Raw genomic sequence first — 22,931 nt, forward strand, 5'->3', positions numbered from 1 at the left:
TCTATGGGGTCTCACAGAGTCTAACACAACTGAAGCAACTTAGCAGCAGAAGCAGCAGCTTCAAACTATTTATGTTTCTTGGAAAAAATTATTTGTAGGCAATCTGTTTCCATTTCTTGAGCCAGGCCAGTTATTATAGATATCACAGACAGAAGCTACTGTTCGTCAGGGTGATACTTTGCTCTGTTCTCTCAACAACTCCTGGTTGGAGATACAAGGGCACAGAATGGTAGGGGGTTTCTAGCTGCCTTGCTTTTAACACTACTATGATGCCATTAATGATTGCAACTCACTAGCTTATAAGCTGTGAGAGTCAGGCAAAGAGTTTGAACCTGCAATATAAAATTCCTTAGTTCTATCCTCTTCATAGTATTTGGCCAATCATTTATTTCACTATGCTTATAGAGAGCCACTTAGTACAATGAAATGGATGTCCTGTGGGTAAATATTTCCTGTCTGGGGCCTCATGGTGCTAACTTGCAGCTCCGCTCTCCCAGTGTCTTGGACTGGAGTTAGTAACGTGCACATCTATTCACAATTTCTCATTCCAGTGAATTGCAAGGTTCTTGAAATTGAAGGCATGACTTAGCAAAGCTTGTTTCAAGGAGCAGACACACAGAATACGAGTGCTGATTACATTTCATAATTACATTCATGTTTTTTCTAATATAAGCATTGAGTTTCTCTTTTGCTTTCATATTAAGAAAACCTTGTGACTCATAAGATTTGACAAATAACTTACCTCCTTGATTATATGCTTATTATTATTGCATGTTATTTCTTACCTGGTATTCAAGTGAACACAGCTAAATACAATCGTGCTGGGAGTTTTGTACACCTATGAAGAATGAGAGAAAGGGTGTTGCTAACAATGGGTGCTGACAGCCGGAGGGTATTCGGAGGGTCCTTAAGGATGATCCCTACTGTTAGCTAGTGGTATTGCTGAGGAGTCTCAGTATTCCAATAATGCTTATTTTCATTCTTTTTTTAATCTTCAAAACGTGTATCGAGCAGCAAACTCCTGATTAGTTGTATATTACTGTACGTATTACTGGTCTTCTGCATTGCAGGCTGACTCTTTACCATCTGAGCCACCAGGGAAGCCCTATTAATTATCTATTGTATGTGTGTTAGTCGCTCAGTCATGTTCAACTCTTCTCAACTCCACGGACTGCAACCCACCAGGATTCTCTCTCCATGGGATTTTCCAGGCAAGAATACTGGAGTAGGTTGCCATTTCCTTCTCCAGAGGATCTTACCTACCCCGAGATTGAACCAAGGTCTCCTTCATTGAAGACAGGTTCTTTACCATCTGAGCCACCAGGGACTCTCCAATTATCTACTAATTATCAATTATTAACTATAATGCAAACTATGTATATAGTTTGTTAAATTTATCTATATTTTATACAACTTTTATGCTATTTATTAGATTTTTTGCAATCATAAAAATGTAAACAAGGATTTAAATGACTGATTTTTTTTTCTTTACAGTAAGTATATTGTGGACTTTGGAAAAAACAATAATTTTAATCAATGTAATCATTCCCACATAAACTGCATATATGGGAATCCATATTAAAATGTAAGACTTGCTAGATACACAAATACATGCTAGTTAAGATGTTGAATGATGGTTTAAAATTATGGCTCAGATTAAAACTGTGATGAGAAGGAATAGGGAGAATGGCTAATTAGATAAACATTTAGTTTTTTTTTTTTTTAAAGGATCTGGGAAACAGTGCCTTTTAAAAATGGCATGCACAAGAATTACATGAAAAGAAACTGTCGTAAAGGGGTTTTGATTTTCAAATCTAATTCAAGATTATAAACCAACTCTGGAATCGTCTGTGAACCATACCTAATCCTTGTTTGTTGCTCGATCTAGTGTGCCTAAATCTGAGAAGCAGATTTTGGAAGGACAAAGGAAAAGATGCTTGCAATACTAGGGCTATGAATTAAACCCTGCTTTGTTCTACTCTTTGATATTACTGTGTACTAGTATAGTATTTTTCATATAATCTCCACACCAAATAAGTTACACTAAAATACAGTTTATTGCATTAAAAATATATTGTCCAAAGTAATTCTCTACAAAAGAGGAGCAAATGCATTTTCCCAAATTTATAACTTAAAGTAATAACCTTTAAAAAATCCTCGGAATATGGGATGTGACCGATGTGTAAACTGGATACTGTCTTATTCAAAGATACTTACAGATATTTCCTCAAATGTTGATATATATACTTATTTGGATTTACTTTATTTTCCATCACTCCCTCTCTGAATTACAACAAGAGTTTCATAATTAGGTGACCTGATTTTAACCTTGCCCACAACTTCTCTGTATGGTAGCCAGAATTATCATTAAAAATAGAAATTTGGTCTTTCTCAATCAGTTCCCATTTTACTCTGAAAATAAACCAAACTCTTCACAATGGCTTAAAATCATCACAGGATTACCTTAGTTCTCAGACCCTGATACTGGGAAATTTGAGGTCAGGAGAAGAAGGGGGCAACAGAGGATGAGATGTTTGGTTGGCATCATGACTCGATGGACATGAGTTTAAGCAAACTCAGGGAGATAGTGAAGGACAAGGAGACCTGGCAGGCTGCAGTCCATGGGGTTGCAAAGAGTTGGACACAACTGAGTGGTTGAACAACAAAGTTCTCAGATATCTCAAATTACTGAGATGCAGAGGGAGCTCTGATTAGCTTTCTGCTTCTCCAATGACACTGGCTTCATAGCTTTTCCTAATATACCAGTCAAGTTTTGCACTTAGGATTTTGCTCTGACTCTGAATGGGCCAATATCCCCCAAATATTTTCATGGATGAACCCCCTCACTTTAAGTTTTTGGCTCAATTATCACCAAAATCAAGCCTAACCACACCAGCCTAACTAAGAGTATAATTCACCCCCCACCAGGCCCCACCTACAATAGAAAACTGTTTCCTTGTTCTTTCGTTCCATAAAGCTCTACATCTTTTAATATAAACTATCACTTATGTGTTCATATTTATCATTAGCTGATGTCCTATCACATCTAGAATATAAGCAGATATCTTTGTTAGCTTCACTAGAGTATCTTTGAAAAGTGCAATAAAACCTGACTCATAGTATGCCATTAATGTATATATATTTTTAAGTTGTATTAAATGAAACAGAAACAGAAATAAGTCATGTTTTGGCCTAAATGTAAATGATTGCATTAAATTGTCAATTGTCCTTAGAAAGAGTTAAACCAAAGATGGAATCTCTCCCCTCCACCCCCACCTTTAAAAACCAGAAAATTGTGTAGAATTGAGAATTTACGTGGGAGCAATTTAGAATTCGTGTGTTGTTTGAATTTTGATTTAGCAATATCTTTTTAGAGGTGCATACACACTCAGTAGGGTCCGACCCTTTGTGACCCCATGTGCTCCTCTGTCCCTGGAATTTCCCGGGCAAGAATACTAGAGCAGGTGCTGTTTCCTTCTCCAGGGGATCTTCTCCACTCAGGGACTGGACCCTCATCTCTTGCATCTCCCGCCTCGGCCGGTGGGTGCTTTATCAGTTGAGCCACCAGGGAAGCCAAAGCAATGTCTTTAAGTTCACCAAATTAATCAATGAAGCAAAACTAGGAGTCTAAATCCAGACTTCCTTACAAAGTACATATTAAATGATATTTCAAATAATATGCTCTGGGAGTTGGTGAGGGACAGGGAAGCCTTCTTCCTGCAGATCATGTGGTTGCAAAGAGTTGGAAATGACTGAGTGAATGATCTGAACTGAACTGAACTGAAAATGATCATGAACAATAAAGTAAGCTTCCAATGCTATATATCAGGAAGGTTTTTATAAGAAAACACATCACTTGATTTATTTCAATAAGTATTATTATGTTCAGCAAATCAAGGGATGATATAATTTATTTTTTCTCATTAAAGTTTTGCAAGTTTCATCTAGTTTAATGTCCACATGTTCTCATAATTTTTGTTCTCTTCATTTTTTTTTAATTAAAATGGAGTTTTTCCCTTAAAGTAACATCTTCCTTGTATTTTTCAAATATAAGTTATTTGTTGCAATATTCAAATAACATATATTACACATCTGCTCCATCAACATATTGACAGATGTGCTGCTGAAGCATAATGGATTCTTCTCTTGGTTAAGTCTCAAACTATACTGAATGTTATATATGAAAAACTGCCAAGTAGGGATTAAAAAGAAAGAAATTGGCCAGCAAGGCTTGTGGTATATTAGTTCCCCAACCAGGGATTGAAACCGCACCTCCCTCCCCCAGCCCCTGCAATGGCAGCACAGAATCTTAACCCATGGACCACCAGGAAAGTCCTGTAAGTAGTGATTTGACAGAATATCCTCACCTTCTTTTTCCTGTCCTTTAATGTTTCATTGTGAGGAATTGAAATACAACTCTGAGCAAGATTCTACTGCAAAATCATTCCTTTCTGTCTTGAGTAATGATTTTCTGATACTGAAAATGTGAAGAAATGAAAAGGTTAGAATATGTTTTAATTCATTCTTGTAAAGGTTATGATTATATCATTATTTGGGTCAAAGTCAAATTATTGTTTCCATTCTTCACATTAGCCATAATAGTGTCAGATAAATAGAGCATAGTATTTGTACCTACACTTAAAGATAATACGTTTTTGTAAGCCTTCAATCTTAATGACTTTCAAATGTATTTCACACCTGAATATTTATTTCCTTAAATGTCAACCCAGCATTTAAGTATTGCTCATATAAGTCACAAAGCAGTCTGTCTTGACTCAGGAAATGTTTCTCATATGGCTGTTTAAGGGCAGCAGTTAGGATGTAAAGAGTTGGAAAATCAATTGAATGCTTTCAGAATATAATTGGCAGCCCTTGATCGGAAGTATCAGTCGACATGCACAGAAAAGCGAAATCACTTCAATAAACATGACTGGTGCGTCCTCGCATTTTGTGTTTCAACACCAACAGGAAACTAAAAAATGTTGCTAGGATGTTAGTGTCAAATGTTTCAGCTTTTAATGATCACTCATTTTGAAATATATTTAGTTCAGTTCAAACAAGCAAGGATTAGCATCATAGTAAACTGTCACCTTGTATCCATTCATGAAGCTCTCACGACAGGTATATTGGAGTGGTTTGCTATTCCCTCCCTTCAGTGGATCCCATTTTGTCAGAACTCTACACTATGACCCATCTGTCTTGGATGGTCCTGCATTGTATGGCTTATAGCTTCAGTGAGTTACACAAGGCTCTTTGCCATGCCAAGGCTGTGATCCATAAGGGGCAAACTCAGGGAGATGGTGATGGACAGGGGGTTGTAAAGAGTCAGACACAACTTGGTGACTGAAAAACAACAACAAACTCACCAGTCTATGAATAAGCAAGTGTGCCTATGTCTCTTACCCCGCTGGGACAATTATACCGTTCCACAAGGATCTGTGTCATATCTCTGAAATCTTTCAGTTGCCTCATTGTCATCCATGTGCTTGAGGTACAGATGATCCAGGTTTACTGTCAAAACATGCTTGTGAAAATAGATGTAATCTTTTGAACTGTGAAATATATGAATCTGAAAACTGGTATGAAGAAACTGAAATCCCTACCACATGTCGATTACAACTTCTCAGTTTGAACAGAATATATGTGCTGGAATGGAACATTTCAATTAAATTTTTGTTTGCTTTTCCAAAGGACTGTATACTCAAGCTGTATACTCAAAGCTCTGTATACTCAAATCTAAAATGTTGGTATCATGCAGTCTTATTAAATATACTCTATGACTCCTTATTAACTTTAATTGATTTTTTAATTTTAAACTGATTAGATATTTTATTTTATATTTACTATTATTATTATTATTTATTTTGGAGGGATACTTGAGAAACTAGTCAAGTCTCAGAAAATCTCTACATTAAAAAATAAAAAAAACCTGTATGGCATACTACACATAAGAATGGTCAATAAAATATAGATATCATAATCTATAAATAATTTTTAATGATCTTTTAATCAGATGATATTTTCCTCTAGATCTATTTATTCTGGCCAGTGCATAAAGTCTACATTTATATTTAATGTTCTTTTCTCTTCCCACAAAGGACATAAACTCTAATGGAAATTATTAATGTAAGAATAGGAAACCAGCCTCTTCTTCCCTTTTCTTCATTAAAAAAAAAAAAAAGTCTTGCTTGATACTATTTCTTTATCCAATTAGGTTGACATACAGCAAATTCAGTCAGTTCAGGCGCTCAGCCGTGTCCGACTCTTTGCGACCCCATGAATCACAGCACGCCAGGCCTTCTTGTCCATCACCAACTCCCGGAGTTCACTCAAACTCATGTCCACAGAGTTGGTGATGCCATCCATCCAACTCATTCTCTATCGTCCCCGTCTCTTCCCGCCCCCAATACTTCCCAGCATGAGAGTCTTTTCCAGTGAGTCAACTCGTCACATGAGGTGGCCAAAGTATTGGAGTTTCAGCTTTAGCATCAGTCCTTCCAATGAACATCCAGGACTGATCTCCTCTAGAATGGACTGGTTGGATCTCCTTGCAGTACAAGGGACTCTCAAGAGTCTTCTCCAGCACCACAGTTCAAAAGCATCAATTCTTCAGCGCTCAGCTTTCTTCACAGTCCAACTCTCACATCCATACATGACCACGGGAAAAACCATAGCCTTAACTAGACGGACCTTTGTTGGCAAAGTAATGTCTCTGCTTTTTAATATGCTATCTAGGTTGGTCATAACTTTCCTTCCAAGGAGTAAGCGTCTTTTAATTTCATGGCTGCAATCAGCATCTGCAGTGATTTTGGAGCCCAAAAAAATAAAGTCTGACACTGCTTCCACTTTTTCCCCATCTATTTCCCAAGAAGTGATGGGACCGGATGCCATGATCTTTGTTTTCTGAATGCTGAGCTTCAAGCCAACCTTTTCACTCTCCTCTTTCACTTTCATCAAGAGGCTTTTGAGTTCCTCTTCACTTTCTGCCATAAGGGTGATGCCATCTGCATATCTGAGGTTATGGACATTTCTCCCGGCAATCTTGATTCCAGCTTGTGCTTCTTCCAGCCCAGCATTCCTCATGATGTACTCTGCATATAAGTTAAATAAGCAGGGTGACAATATACAGCCTTGACGTACTCCTTTTCCTATGGGAACCAGTCTGTTGTTCCATGTACAGTTCGGACTGTTGCTTCCTGACCTGCATACAGGTTTCTCAAGAGGCAGGTCAGGTGGTCTGGGATTAACATCTCTTTCAGAATGTTCCACAGTTTATTGTGATCCACACAGTCAAAGGCTTTGGCATAGTCAATGAAGCAGAAATAGATGTTTTTCTGGAACTCTCTTGTTTTCTCCATCATCCAGCGGATGTTGGCAATTTGATCTCTGGTGCCTCTGCCTTTTCTAAAACCTGTTTGAACATCTGGAAGTTCACGGTTCACGTATTGCTGAAGCCTAGCTTGGAGAATTTTGAGCATGACTTTACTAGCGTGTGAGATGAGTGCAATTGTGCGGTAGTTTGAGCATTCTTTGGCATTGCCTTTCTTTGGGATTGGAATGAAGACTGACCTCTTCCAGTCCTGTGGCCATTGCTGAGTTTTCCAAATTTGCTGGCATATTGAGTGCAGCACTTTCACAGCATCATCTTTCAGGATTTGAAATAGCTCAATTGGAATTCCATCACCTCCACTAGCTTTGTTCGTAGTGATGCTCTCTAAGGCCCACTTGACTTCACATTCCAAGATGTCTGGCTCCAGGTGAGTGATCACGCCATCGTGATTATTTTGGTCGTGAAGATCTTTTTTATACAGTTCTTCTATGTATTCTTGCCACTTCTTCTTAATCTCTTCTGCTTCTGTTAGGTCCATACAATTTCTGTCCCTTATCGAGCCTATCTTTGCATGAAATTTTCCCTTGGTATCTCTAATTTTCTTGAAGAGATCTCTTGTTTTTCCTATTCTGTTGTTTTTCTCTATTTCTTTGCATTGATCACTGAGGAAGTCTTTCTTATCTCTCCTTGCTCTTCTTTGGAACTCTGCATTCAGATGCTTATATCTTTCCTTTTCTCCTTTGCTTTTCATTTCTCTTCTTTTCACAGCTATTTGTAAGGCCTCCTCAGACAGCCGTTTTGCTTTTTTGCATTTCTTTTCCATGGGGATATTCTTGGTCCCTGTCTCCTGTACAGTATCACGAACCTCCGTCCTTATTTCATCAGGCACTCTGTCTATCAGATCTAGTCCCTTAAATCTATTTCTTACTTCCACTGTATAATCATAAGGGATTTGATTTAGGTCATACCTGAATGGTCTAGTGGTTTTCCCAGCAAATTACTACTATACAGTTTTCTAGTGAGATATGTTTTCTTGCATATAACATGTAAAATATGAAGTTTTATTTCAGTAAAGTTTAAGTTGAGCAATGAAAGGAAGATGGATATATTTTCTGGAAAAATAAATATATGAAAAAGCAGATACTGAAGGAAAGTTAATGCTTGGAAACAGAGTAGAAACACATAGTAAAGGACAAGTTTCTCATCTGTTTTGCTTTTAACTTGAGACTACTCCAGAGTTACATCTGCCAAGGAGGCTAAAACTGCAACAGAAAATCAGCCTCTTTTTTTGAAGAACCAGAAGACAGAGTTCAGAGCAAACACAGCTGCTGGAATCTGAAGGTGAAAATGTCAGAAAGGACAGAGTTAGGGAAAGGAAGCTCAAAATTCTCTGTATAAATTTTGCCAAAGGTTATGGCTGACTCCTGAACCAAGCAAACATGGGACTTACTTAAGCCTAGCTCAAGGTCAAAGAATTGATGTAAACTTTTGTGCCTCCCATATGAGGGAAGAAGGAGTTCAGTAACTGAATTGTCAAGCTAATTATCTGCTAAAATAAAACAGAAAATATTAGCACTCTTATGAAGAATATAACAGAACCCAGAGTCTCTGCATCATAATGATCAAAATGTCCAGCATGCAATTCAAAATTATGAAATATATTAAGAAACAGGAAAACATAACCAATTTTAAATAAAAAAACTTACCAGAAGAGGAAAAAATCTATATAAGCTTAAAATCTATATGGTAACATTAGAAGACAAGAATTTCAAAGCAATTATTTTAACTATTCATCACAAAATTCTTCCTCATCTCTCAAAGTCAGATTCTGAGATTGAGATGATTTAGAGGACAAAACTTTTTCTAATCATATATTTGTATTTAAAGGAAGGGGAAAAAAATCTTGCATAATTTTGTTGGTCAGATATTCCAGATGGCTTAAAATAAAGCTTAAGACTTGTGGATTTTCCCCCATCTCTGATTCCCAAGCAGAAATAGGAAGATTTCAAGATTTTGTTTTGTAGCGTGATTTTTACACTCTGTTTCTGTAAACTTCAAAGAGTGTACACTTGAAGAAAAAATATTTTCCCCAAGGTCTTGTAGTGACTTATACAACTGGATCATGTAATGACAAATGCTTAAACAGACTAGTTTCTGCAGCCATTTTTCATCTTCAAAGCACTCAGCCAATATGCTTGTTTTTTCTTCTATGTACTCAAGCATTGTACTTTTCAGCTCAACACCCTGTGGAAAACTCATCTTTTGGTGATCTATAGCATTTCTATATTTAACAGGAGTTTTATGTCCCCTAAGTGAGGTATTCAGGCATTCTTTTCTTAAATGCACTCAGATGAACCAGTTTTTATTAATAATTGGAAGCCTTTCTGTAGCTTCATCTACAAGTTTTAAATTTAATCTCTAAAGGTTTTTGGCACAGAATCTCTCTGCAAAGAAATGAGCTTTTAGAGTCTGCCCCTGTTTCTGAGCTGTGGTCCTCTTTCACTATCTTCAAAGCCATCAATGGAGGCAAGTCCTTCTGACTTCATGTTAAGCTGAAGCTATGCTCGCATTTATTTTTCTTTCTTTCTGACTCGCCTTTTTTGCTTACTCTTTCATTTTAAAATAATTTTGTGTTTCAATTGGGACCACACAGGTAATCCAGAATAATCTCCCTACTATAGAGTCATATAATTAGCAAACTTAATTCTGTTTTCACCCTTAGTTTCTCTTTGCTATGTAACCTTACATACTCACAAACTCTGAGTAATGAATGTGGACATTTTTGGAGGGTCAGTGTTTGGATTCCCACAAGACATATACTATATTTGGTGAAATAAAACTTCTGTAAATTTTGTCTTGTTGGAATTATAAGAGCATAGGGGAATTTCAACTGTATATAATTTACAGGATGTTGGAGTTTATTCCTATTTGAGCAGATATCATCTTGTGTGCTGTGCTAAGTCACTTGAGTCATATCTGACTCTTTGTGACTCTATGGACTGTAAACTGGAAGGTTCCTCTGTCCATAGAATTCTCCAGACAAAAATACTGGAGTGAGTTGCCATTTCCTTATCCAGGGAATCTTCCCACTCTAGGGATTGAACCCATGTCTCTTATGTCTCCTGCATTGGCAGGCAGGTTCTTTATCACTAGGGCCACCTAGGAAGCCTAAATATGGTCCTAAACTCACATAATATTAAAAACATAGATAAAGTTAAATAATTTATAAGAATGTGTGAATTATGAGAATAAATATCTCTAAAGCTCATGTCAAACTTATAATGACTATATATTTATAAGTGTGTGTAAACTGTGAATAATTGTATCTCTTACATAGTCACACACACATACATATATATATATATATATATGCATGTGCACAAACATGTTTAAATTCATATGTGTGAACACTCATAATTGTTAAATATATTTTCAGTTCAGTTCAGTTCAGTCTCTCAGTCGTGTCCAACTCTTAGTGACCCCATGAACCACAGCACGCCAGGCCTCCCTGTCCATCACAAACTCCTGGAGTTCACTCAAACTCATGTCCACAGAGTCAGTGATGCCATCCAGCCACCTCATTCTCTGTCGTCCCCGTCTACTCCTACCCCCAACCGCTCCCAGCATCAGAGTCTTTCCAGTGAGTCAACTTGTCGCATGAGGTGGCCAAAGTATTGGAGTTTCAGCTTTAGCATAAGTCCTTCCAATGAACACCCAGGATTGATCTCCTCTAGAATGGACTGGTTGGATCTCCTTGCAGTCCAAGGGACTCTCAAGAGTCTTCTCCAACACCACAGTTCAAAAGCATCAATTCTTCGGCGATCAGCTTTCTTCACAGTCCAACTCTCACATCCATACATGACCACGGGAAAAACCATAGCCTTGACTAGACGGTCCTTGGTTGGCAAAATAATGTCTCTGTTTTTTAATATGCTATCTAGGCTTGTCATAACTTTCCTTCCAAGGAGTAAGCGTCTTTTAATTTAATGGCTGCAATCAGCATCCGAAGTGATTTTGGAGCCCAAAAAAATAAAGTCTGACACGGTTTCCACAGTTTCCCCATCTATTTCCCAAGAAGTGATGGGACCAGATGCCATGATCTTCGTTTTCTGAATGTTGAGCTTCAAGCCAACCTTTTCACTCTCCTCTTTCACTTTCATCAAGAGGCTTTTGAGTTCCTCTTCACTTTCTGCCATAAAGGTGATGCCATCTGCATATCTGAGGTTATTGATATATCTCCTGGCAATCTTGATTCCAGCTTGTGCTTCTTCCAGCCCAGCATTCCTCATGATGTACTCTGCATATAAGTTAAATAAGCAGGGTGACAATATACAGCCTTCACGTACTCCTTTTCCTATTGGAACCAGTCTGTTGTTCCATGTACAGTTCGGACTGTTGCTTCCTGACCTGCATACAGGTTTCTCAAGAGGCAGGTCAGGTCGTCTGGGATTCCCATCTCTTTCAGAATGTTCCACAGTTTATTGTGATCCACACAGTCAAAGGCTTTGGCATAGTCAATGAAGCAGAAATAGATGTTTTTCTGGAACTCTCTTGTTTTCTCCATCATCCAGCGGATGTTGGCAATTTGATCTCTGGGCCTCTGCCTTTTCTAAAACCTGTTTGAACATCTGGAAGTTCACGGTTCACGTATTGCTGAAGCCTAGCTTGGAGAATTTTGAGCATGACTTTACTAGCGTGTGAGATGAGTGCAATTGTGCGGTAGTTTGAGCATTCTTTGGCATTGCCTTTCTTTGGGATTGGAATGAAGACTGACCTCTTCCAGTCCTGTGGCCATTGCTGAGTTTTCCAAATTTGCTGGCATATTGAGTGCAGCACTTTCACAGCATCATCTTTCAGGATTTGAAATAGCTCAATTGGAATTCCATCACCTCCACTAGCTTTGTTCGTAGTGATGCTCTCTAAGGCCCACTTGACTTCACATTCCAAGATGTCTGGTTCCAGGTGGATGATCACACCATCATGATTATCTTGGTCGTGAAGATCTTTTTTGTTCAGTTCTTCTGTGTATTCTTGCCACCTCTTCTTAATATCTTCTGCTTCTGTTAGGTCCATACCATTTCTGTCCTTTATCGAGCCTATCTTTGCATGAAATGTTCCCTTGATAACTCTAATTTTCTTGAAAAGATCTCTTGTTTTTCCTATTCTGTTGTTTTCCTCTATTTCTTTGCATTGATCGCTGTGGAAGGCTTTCTTATCTCTCCTTGCTCTTCTTTGGAACTCTGCATTCAGATGCTTATATCTTTCCTTTCCTCCTTTACTTTTCACTTCTCTTCTTTTCACAGCTATCTGTAAGGCCTCCTCAGACAGCCATTTCGCTCTTTTGCATTTCTTTTCCATGGGGATGGTCTTGGTCCCTGTCTCCAGTACAATGTCACGAACCTCCGTCCAGAGTTCATCAGGCACTCTATCTATCAGATCTAGTCCCTTAAATCTATTTCTTACTTCCACTGTATAATCATAAGGGATTTGATTTAGGTCATGTCTGAATGATCTATTGGTTTTCCCTACTTTCTTCAATTTAAGTCTGAATTTGACAAAAAGGAGTTCATGATCTGAGCCACAGTCAGCTCCTGGTCTTGTTTTTGCTAACTGTATACAGCTTCTCCATCTTTGGCTGCAAAGAATATAATCAATCTGATTTTGATATTGACCATCTGGTGATGTCCATGTGTAGAGTCTTATCTTGTGTTGTTGGCAGATGTTACTTTTTCTCAGATTTAGTATTTACACGTTTTCCTACTTGCTAAAGTTTATTTGCCATCCTCAAATCAATACTTACAGCACTTTCATGGTTCTTCAAGGACACATGCAGAGCAGAAAAGAGATTGAGTCACCTGACATGCCTGGTCTCAGATGAAGTTGAAAAGGGAGACACTCAGCTTTCTTGTTTACTTGTGCTTTTTGATGTTGATTCTCCTATTTAAATTGGTGCCGATTATAGTGCTAAAGAAACCTTTAGCATTTGTAAGTGCAAGAAAACTGTGATGTGCCTTACGGAGACAACGAATGTGTGCAGTCATAAGTTACAGTGGTGTTGATAGTGAATTCAGTGTTAATGAATAAAATAAAATACATTTATCTGGGTGTTATTAAATAAAAACACACACAAAACGAGGTGATCAATTGATGAAAATGTTGTGACCAATGGCTCAGAAGAACCTAATCTTTTATTTCCCCTAGGAACAATAGTTCATTGTTGCCTAATTAAATATTCACACAGATTTCATAGAGTTTAACTACTATAAATATTGTAGATTAAACCTCTATTTCTCTCTTTCTGTTTATCTACACATACACACACACCCAAATGCAAACTGAATGGGACACTTGATTTTCTAAGAGAAATATAGAACATTACTAATTACCAAGCATGTGAAAGAATGAAAGGGCTTGGCAAATGAAGGATGACACCAGTGAGGCTATTGTTAAACACTTGTCTTCATATTTTCACCCTAACAGAAGTTTGTGAGTAGATAGAGAAATATAGATTAGAAGGGCACATGGTAAAGTTTTACAAAACAAAATAAACCTTTCAAATACATATATACTAAAGGAGTATTTTCAACTTTTCTGATCTCAGTAAACAAGCTAATTTTTTTAAAAATCATTCATAACCATTGTCAATAATATAAATAATAAGAATCTTTTAAATGTCGTTTCCTTTCAATTTCAACAATGACTTAATGATACAAAAAATACATATATAGCAGAAGAAAGCAACAGATAAATACTAATACATAATTAATCTGTAATCTATTTTATTTGACCTCATAAATCAGAAATCAAATGCTAAGTATATTCAGAATTCTCATTTATATTTGAATCACATTCCAATAACTTTTGATCTAACATATATTTTTAAAATGGAAATTGACTTCACCACTTAAGGAAAAACATGCATTAAACAAAATAAAGTTAATTTCTTATTCTTAGAGGTTTCACAAGAAGTAAAAGTGTTAGATTAAAGAAAACAGAATATAAATTTTGCTTCATTTTTTTTTCTGCCTTTGGCAAATGTAGATTTCAAATTCCATTTCAGAGTGAGTATGATGATTATATTTGAGGGAAAAAAAAAAAGCTTCAGGAACCAATTAAAAATCCAGTTTGGGAACTTATTCCAGCCTAAGGAAATGAAACAATTTAGAGTAAATTCTAGCTACTCCTCCTCTAAAAGTAGAACTCTTGTCTCCGAGGGAATGAGCTTATTGTTTGACATTTATTATATTTAATTTTTCCAAATACTGGAGATTCACCAAAATTTCAGTAACTTACATTAATTATTCTTAGAATAGAAGAAATTATATTATATCCCAAACTGAAACACTCATCTCACATGCTAGTAAAGTAATGCTCAAAATTGTCCAAGCCAGGCTTCAGCAATATGTGAACCATGAACTTCCAGATGTTCCAGCTGGTTTTAGAAAAGGCAGAGGAACCAGAGATCAAATTGCCAACGTCTGCTGGATCATGGAGAAAGCAAGAGAGTTCCACAAAAACATCTGTTTCTGTTTTATTGACTATGCCAAAGCCTTTGACTGTGTGGATCACAATAAACTGTGGAACATTCTGAAAGAGATGTTAATACCAGACCACCCGACCTTCCCCTTGAGAAACCTGTATGCAGGTCAGGAAGCAACAGTCAGAACTGTACATGGAACAACAGACTGGTTCCAAATAGGAAAAGGAGTACGTCAAGGCTGTATATTGTCACCCTGCTTATTTAACTTATATACGGAGTACATCATCAGGAACGCTGGGCTGGAAGAAGCACAAGCTGGAATCAAGATTGCCAGGAGATATATCAATAACCTCAGATATGCAGATGACACCACCCTTATGGCAGAAAGTGAAGAAACTAAAGAGCCACTTGATGAAAGTGAAAGAGGAGAGTGAAAAAGTTGGTTTAAAGCTCAACATTCAGAAAACTAAGACCATGGCATCCGGTCCCATCACTTAATGGGAAATAGATAGGGGGGAAAACAGTGGAAACAGTGTCAGATTTTATTTTTTTGGGCTCCAAAATCACTGCAGATGCTGATTGCAGCCATGAAATTAAAAGATGCTTATTCCTTGGAAGGAAAGTTTTTACCAAACTAGTGAGCATATTCAAAAGCAGAGACATTACTTTGTCAAAAAAGGGCTGTCTAGTCAAGGGTATGGTTTTTCATTGGTCATATATGGATGTGAGAGTTGGACTATAAAGAAAGCTGAATGCAGAAGAATTGATGCTTTTGAACTGTGATGTTGGAGAAGACTCTTGAGAGTCCCTTGGACTACAAGGAGATCCAGCCAGTCCATTCTAAAGGAGATCGATCCTGGGTGTTCATTGGAAGGACTGATGTTGAAGCTGAAACTCCAATACTTTGGCCACCTCATGCGAAGAGGTGACTCATTGGAAAAGACCCTGATGCTGGGAAAGATTGAGGGCAGGAAGAGAAGGGGACGACGGAGAATGAAATGGTTGCATGGCATCACTGACTCAATGGACATGAGTTTGGGTGGACTCCGGGAGTTGGTGATGGACAGGGAGGCCTGGCATGTTGTGGTCCACGGGGTCACAAAGAGTTGGACACTACTGAGCACTGAACTGAACTGAACTATGGCTGATTTAAGTTGATGTTTGGGAGAGACCAACAAAATTATGTAAAGTAATTATTTTTCAATTACAAAAATAAATTTAAAAAAATCTTTTGTTTTCAGTTGAGTGTTTCTATAAGAATAACATTTTTTAAATTGAAATCGAATCTCTATAGTAAACTGGAAAATACTATGATATACAATGTATTGAAAAATAGTATGTTTATGATCCCTGCAGAAAAGACAACAAAAGCAATAATTTTAAATAGCAAGTTGAATTGCAAATTGGATTTACCTATCTTAAGGTGGCTTTCTTTTAGTATGCAAAGTTTTACAAATATTGTCACATAAATATTTTTAAAACAGGGCTAAAACAAAGTTTTTGCTAGATAATAATTTCCACTTTCAAGTATATATTCACTCTCAGTGTAGTAAAGAGAGTAGGAGAGGTGATGAGACCATTTAAAAACACAGGTGTTTTTAAATATCTATTTATTTCTTATATATATATATATATAAATTTCAAGGCAATTTATGTAACATAACCAAACTTCTTTGTTTGCAAATATAGGCACAAGTCAAAATTTGAAAAGCTGTCTCAAAAAACAAAAAATAAATAAATTGCATTAAAATAACTTAATAAATATGAATTTATATTCCAGAGTGTGTCTAAAATTAGAACTTACAATTGTTATATCACACACTCAAGAGTAGTTGTGATTTCAGTGGCCTGTGTTTTAAGTGAGTCTGAAACATGGCTTTAGGTTACTAGGACTGACGCTGACATGTGGCTTAATGTTCAAATCATTCAGAACACACTACAGAAACAATTCACAAATATGGAACGGTATGTGGTCTTACCAAATGATTCAATGTTTTTTCAAGTCTGGAGAATATGTAGTTTTAAAATAAAATAACCATTTTTTAGGTGGTTGTCATGAAAAAGTAAGCCATGCAATCCGGTTATATTATAGGCCAAAAGTAAAATAAGAACCAACAAAACAAGTAAAGCCAGAAGTAATTTTGTGTCTCATTTCCTATCCCATAAAAATGACTTGAGCTGAAGCCCATAGCTCTCCATGGTGCAGAGTCTGACTCTTGAATCAGTTTCAGAAGTTATTGGACAATAAGAGCAGAAACATCAATTTTAGAGCTTTGATTTTTAAAATGTCTTTGGAAGAACCAGAGTGGGTGTCTGGGGCTGAGAAATAGTTGGAAATTTTTATTTAACATATTCCCCATTGTATCAAAGCTTAAAACAATAGAAAGTAAAGTCAAATTCCATCTTTTCCACAACAGCAACACACAACCAAAATTCATTAGTAACCAAAAGCAATTTCTTTGAATAAAATGGAATTGAAGCATGCAGATTTTATGTTTTCTTGATATATTATTCAAGTCATAAGATGGACATTGAAAAATGACTTCAATATTCCAATCATGGTATCCAAAGTGATTTGACTAACATTTTGACATAAAATAAAGAATATACAAATGCGACTAGTACTGAATTTCTAATGAGTGCAAATCTAATAAACAAGCAAAGCAAACATTATTACATGTGTTCAGATGAATTTCTATTGCTTATTATGAAAATCTATTTTACTGTCATCAGAGCTACTAGAAGCAGTGCCATGAAACTTGGGTGATAATTAAGCCTGATTTTCTTAATAAAGTCAGTATACCAAAGAAATGCAATAGCTTCAACTACGCTTCTGCAGTTTTAAGTATTTTCTTCTTGAAATGTCTAGGAAAACTTTCAAAGAGTCTACTAATACAGCATATTGAACAATTTAGTCTCACTGAATTATAATGTCAAAATAGTAAATTGAAAACAAAGATCATGGCATATGGTCCCATCACTTCATGGGAAATAGATGGAAAAACAGTGGAAACAGTGTCAGACTTTGTTTTTTTGGGCTCCAAAATCACTGCAGATGCTGATTGCAGCCATGAAATTAAAAGACGCTTGCTCCTTGGAAGGAAAGTTATGATCAACCTTGATAGTATATTAAAAAGCGGAGACATTACTTTGCCAACCAAGGTCCCTCTAGTCAAGGCAATGGTTTTTCCCGTGGTCATGTATGGATGTGAGAGTTGGACTGTGAAGAAAGCTGAGCGCCGAAGAATTGATGCTTTTGAACTGTGGTGTTGGAGAAGACTCTTGAGAGTCCCTTATACTGCAAGGAGATCCAACCAGTCCATTCTAAAGGAGATCAATCCTGGATGTTCATTGGAGGGACTGATGCTAAAGCTGAAACTGCAATACTTTGGCCACCTCATGCGACGAGTTGACTCACTGGAAAAGACTCTGATGCTGGGAAAGGTTGGGGGCGGGAGGAGACGGGGACGACGGAGAATGAGATGGCTGGATGGCATCACCGACTATGTGGACATGAGTTTGAGTGTACTCCGGGATTTGGTGATGGACAGGGAGGCCTGGCGTGCTGTGATTCATGGGGTCGCGGAGAGTCGGACACGACTGAGCGACTGAACTGAACTGAACTGAACTGAACTGATGCATCTTTGTTTAAATATATAAAATCTTAAAATAAGAAAAATGATACTGGTCAAAAGAATTAGAAATTGGAAGGTGAATATTGTAATCTTAAATCAGACATTGCCTATTGTCTTTTGAAAATATTATTTTACAAATAATTGAAGACTTTTTTTTGCAAGCATGCAGCACATTTTTATTCCACAAAATAAATGAATTACAATCTACTATTTGACAAACATATCTTCTAGAAATAGAAACACACAAATAACGTACAACCAGGGCCTTTCTTTTTTTTTTTTGGTTTGAGAGGTAGTTTTGTGATCAAACAAAAAGCAAACAAAAACAAAGCTGAGGACTTAAAAAAACTGTAAGATACAGAATTAGGGTAAAAGGAAAAGTATTTAGACATTCAAGTAAGGCTTGATTATAGAGGTGATACCTATTAAATGGATGTTGTAATGTTAGTGTGCTTGTTTGGCAATTAACAAGGATGACTCAGGAATATCCATAGGCAAAGAAAAAGTGTATGCATAGCTCATCACAGTTAGAATCTATTAGGGAATGTAATAGATTAAGCAATTCACACACTTTTTCTCTGCCTATGAATATTCCTGAGGTGTCCTTGTTAATTGTCAAACAACCACACTAACATTACAACATCTACTTAACAGGTGTCACCTCTATAGTCAAGCTTTACTTGAATGTCTAAGTACTCTTCCTTTTACCCTAATTCTGATCTTGTAATTTTTTAAAGTCTCAGCTTTGTTTTTGTCTGCTTTTTGTTTGATCACAAAGCTACCTCTCAAACCAAAAAAAAAAAAAAAAAGTCCTGGTTGTACATTATTTGTGTGTTTCTATTTCTAGAAGATGTGAAATGTAGGGTTGTGGAAATTGTAAATGATGTAAAAAAAACTGACAGTCAACACTTAGGAACTTATGTCATTTTTGGAAATATTGGATGATAATAAACAAAGAAGTATGGAAGTATGGATAGAATGGATAATACATGTGGGGGATTAGTTTTGGAGCCAGTCAACCTATAAAGGTAAGACTGAAATACAGTAAAACATTTTGTTGAGGTCTATTACCAAGTCTACATTGAAGATTACAGTAAAGTCTATATTGGGATAAAGTAAGTGTAAATAAAAATATTAATAAATATAAAATATATTGAGTAAAATTTTATAAACCTCAATCTCAACTGTTCAAACTCAGCATCCATAATGTTCTGCCCTTTCCATCTCTAAAGTAATCTTTGTATCATCACAATTTTGTACAACCTGCAGTCATCTCTTTCCTGGAATCCTGTCCCTGACAATTTATTGTAGCACCTTCTAAACCTCTCTTTTAAGTACTAATAAACTACTTTGTACAAAGCACAAGTGTGATTGTGATCAATGACACAGTTGGAATTGTGCATCAGGGAAGACTAAGCTCTTTAATATGGCCACTCTTTCTCTTTTTCATAGGGTCTTTCCTTTCTCCTTGGAGGGTCAAACTGTGCCTTATTGTTGAGTTAAATGGTATTTGTTCCTCAGTTATTAGTAGAAGCTTGATTCCTTCAAGGAATGATTACTAATGTCCTTAAGGTTCTTACCCTTATTTCACAATCTCATGCAATTAATTCTTATTCTTTGCCACACTTCTCAACTCCAATGTTTTACATACATTTGCTATTGATTGACTGATATTTTACTTTTTCATTAGATTGTCATGGCATGAAAGAGGGAATTGTTGTGATTTTGTCCACAAGATCCTAGATCATACTTGACATACAACAGATATATATTATTATTGACTGAATAAATAATTTAAGGCTTTATTATAAAGGTTCAAAATTAGACCAAAATACTTTTTTAAATAAAAATGATAAGTGGCTAAAAGATTTTGAGGAGGTCAGTTTAAGTGATGAAAAATGCATTGTAAGACAATCTGGAATCAATATATTAATAAAAGATGTATTAAGGGACAAGAGACAGAAGATCCAGAGAGCAGAAAGGGTAGTGAATAAAGACAGGTTAAACTAGAATGGTGCCAGTTGAAAGGAAAAGGTAGTGACCAGGAATAAATAAACCGTAAAAATAATTTATGACAATTTCAGTTCATATGAACATCACAGATCAAAACAGGCATGGAAAGGGGGAATGCAAATGTTACAAATCTTATGTATCAAATAAATGAACATTAATAACTTTCTATAGTATATTTTAAAATTTAAATAAAATTACTAGATAAACAATTTGCTAAGACTTATTCAAATAGAAATTAGTGTCCAATAATCATTTAATATTTTAGTAGTTGAATATCCCCTCTCAAGGAAATGCCTGGGAATGTGCTTGCTTGAGGGTCCCTACATGAGAAGGGCTCAGAATGGACTTTGGCTAAAAATGCACATCTATGTGTAAGCATGACCAGCTTCAACCTGGGCAGGAGAGTCCCTCACTGTCTGCTCCTTCCTATTCTCCATGGTAAATGTGGGCTTGAGTATTGAAGCAACTGGCTTCAGAGGCTGCAATCATTTGACAGAGAACCGAGTTAGCTGTGTGGAGAGCAAGTCTCCTCCGTGAGACCTGCCAGGTCAAGCATGTATGCACTTGGAGGGTACAGGGCAGTTTCACCTTAGGGACATACTTGTTTGACCAGACGAAGGTGGTTTCTTCATTTTGTTATTGTCATTTTTGTTGCTGCTTTACAATTTAAGGTCATTTTAGTGTTGTGATACAGGTTGCACATGCTCTGAGGTGTGCCTCATCCCACACAGTTGCTGCCCCCATTCATACTACTTGACTGCTTTCAAAAAATTAGAACAACTTCCTCCAGACAACAACGTTCTAAACTTTTCTTTATCTAGTGTCTGTCTCCAACTTTGAAATGTTGGAAAAGTCACCACATAAATATTCATAGCAGAAGTGTTTTCACATATTTTTCCAGTACATTTGGGAAAAAAAATTTTTTTTTCACGTACTAAATGAGCAATGGAGGTTTCTCCAGGTCTGTATACCCACTGTCAGATGAAAATGTCAGATGCAAGTTTGGGTTACTTCAATTACCAGGACCAACATTCCCAGAGCGTTTTACTCACAAGGCTGTCAAGATTGGCATCATATAGTTTGACCAACCATATTTTTAATTTTCTGAGATTTTCTTTGCAATATATTTGACTTTTCAGATATTACATGCTATTTACCTGAGATAAGACATTTTTATTAAAAATCAACTACACTTCAACAAAAAATAATAAAGGAAAAAAATGGACTAATTTTGAGTAACTGATTAGATTGAGATAAATCCCAGAGGCTAAAATGTTAATAACATTGAACAGGACAAAAAGTTTATTCAATTCTGATTAATAATTGTTGCAAACAAAAGAAAAGGAACAGGATATTTTATAAATGTGGGTATATAAAATATTTTATTATATAGACACATTGCTACCTCCTTGGGAAAGGAAATGGCAACCCACTCCAGCGTTCTTGCCTGGAGAATCTCATGGAGAGAGGAATCTGGTGGGCTACAGTTCATTAGGTCTCAATAGTCAGATACGACTTAGTGACTAAACCCACTCCACTGCACATTGCTACCTAGAAAGGCAGGTGGGTCTATGACTCTGATTGAAATGAGTTATTTACATTGTTTGAAGTGAATTCTCTGGACAAGTTCCATAGATCATAACAGTATTATACTTTTCAATTAAGCTTAAAATGACATTTACAAATAAAAGTATCTATTCGATTAACTGTTCTAAGCCAACTTACATTTTGAGAAAAAAATTATGTTAAAAGCCATAGTAATAGTAAGTAATTAATATTAATAGTCATCTCCCATTTACTATTTAGTTCAACTATGTTCTCATCTTATGACTCAGATTGAATCGATATTTGTCCACTTATTATACATTTACAATTTGCATATTCTCTCACAGATTCCATTAAAATCACTTGTAGAGACTCACAGACACAGATACCAAGTTAGAGGTCACCAGGGGGGAGAAGGAATGGAAAGGACAAAATAGGGTTAGGGGATTAAGTGGTGCAATGTACTAGGTATAAGTTAACTAATCTACAAGGCTACATGGTACAGCACAAAGAATACAATTCATATTTTACAATTTTTATAATAACAATAAATGAAATATAACCTAACTGAATATACTGAATATTAGTCACTATATTGTACACCTGAAACTTGTACAATATTGCACATCAAGAAAACATTTAAAAAAGAAGACTTAGAAAGCAAATTTTCTCAGAAAAAAAATTTGAGTGGCAAATTTCTAATGGACAGCAAAAGCACCTCTTCTTGGGTCTCATAATTAATTATTCTCCCAAGAAGAAACTTCAGTTTAGTTCAGTTCAGTTCAGTCGCTCAGTCATGCCCGATTCTCTGCGACCCCATGAATCACAGCACGCCAGGCCTCCCTGTCCATCACCAACTCCCGGAGTACACTCAGACTCATGTCCACAGAGTTGGTGATGCCATCCAGCCATCTCATTCTCAGTCGTC

Source organism: Moschus berezovskii, chromosome 18, assembly GCF_049115385.1.
Source record: "Moschus berezovskii isolate FMDL1 chromosome 18, NW_MosBer_1.0, whole genome shotgun sequence".
NCBI classification, from domain to species: domain Eukaryota; kingdom Metazoa; phylum Chordata; class Mammalia; order Artiodactyla; family Moschidae; genus Moschus; species Moschus berezovskii.